Below are 1,079 nucleotides of genomic sequence, written 5' to 3' on the forward strand. Positions count from 1 at the left end.
AATGGGATGACATGCTTTCTAACCCAGAGCTAATCTGAATTAGCCAAAACTGGAAGCAAAAAACTGCAAGTGGTAACATATCCTTTATTTTTACAGTTATTATTTTTAATCTCTTCAGAAACATTTGGCAGTTTAATTTTTACATTTGTCTTCAGGTTGATTAAAACGCCGAACAATAGAATTGAAATTTTGGAAAGTGATACCAAAGATCTGTGTTGAAATCTTAGTTGTGTATAAACAGCGTATTATTAAAATTTGTCTGATTTCTTGACTGCCAGAATGTTGATGTTGTTTTCATATTTGGAATTATCCTTCAGCCTTTATACGTTGTAAGTAAGAGAGTATTTAAGCAATATCAAAACAACGAAGTGGGGAGATTTTGGAAACAGATGTGTTTTGAAAGGATTAATTGGTGGTCAAGGTCGGGAAGAACAAATCGACAGGTAATGGTGGTGTAGGGGGAGGAGAGCCTAAGAAGGGGAAAGTAATTTTAATTGCAGGAATGTTTCAGCCCTTCAGTAGATACTTACTGAGTGTTTATTAAGCACCAGGCACCATGCTAGGCACTGCGGGGTGGGGGTTGGTACAGAGGGAAAGGAAACCAGAGAGAAATCTAATGAAAAATAGCATACAGACGCCAGGAGGGGAGTGTGAAGTGGGGGCGCCTAATGCAGATTTCCTGGGAGGAGTCCTTGAAGAGCTGGCTTCTGAGCAGAACTGTGAAAGACCAGTAAGGATATGTGAGGCAGGCAGTGACTTGGGGGAAGTTTAAAGTCCGATGGGGCAGCATATGGGCCAGCACTGCCCAAGTGTGGTATTATGAGTAGGTGTTTGGGAGAGTGGGCTGTGGGAGCAATAGGAGGTGAAGGTAGAAGGCAGCCAAGGGCCAGACTTTGGGAGGCCTTCCATACAGTGCCTTCCAGTGTGGCCTTTCTGGTGGAGGCAGTATAGGCAGAAAGACTTCTCTTTAGAAGGTCCTGTTGGAGGATGGAGTGGAAGTGGTTAAGGCTGGAGGCAGGGGGCTTAAATGAGGGAACCACTGCAGCAATCCAGGATAGAAACGATGAGGGCTTGGTCCA

This window comes from Trichechus manatus, unplaced genomic scaffold, assembly GCF_000243295.1.
Source record: "Trichechus manatus latirostris isolate Lorelei unplaced genomic scaffold, TriManLat1.0 scaffold00063, whole genome shotgun sequence".
Lineage (NCBI taxonomy): Eukaryota > Metazoa > Chordata > Mammalia > Sirenia > Trichechidae > Trichechus > Trichechus manatus.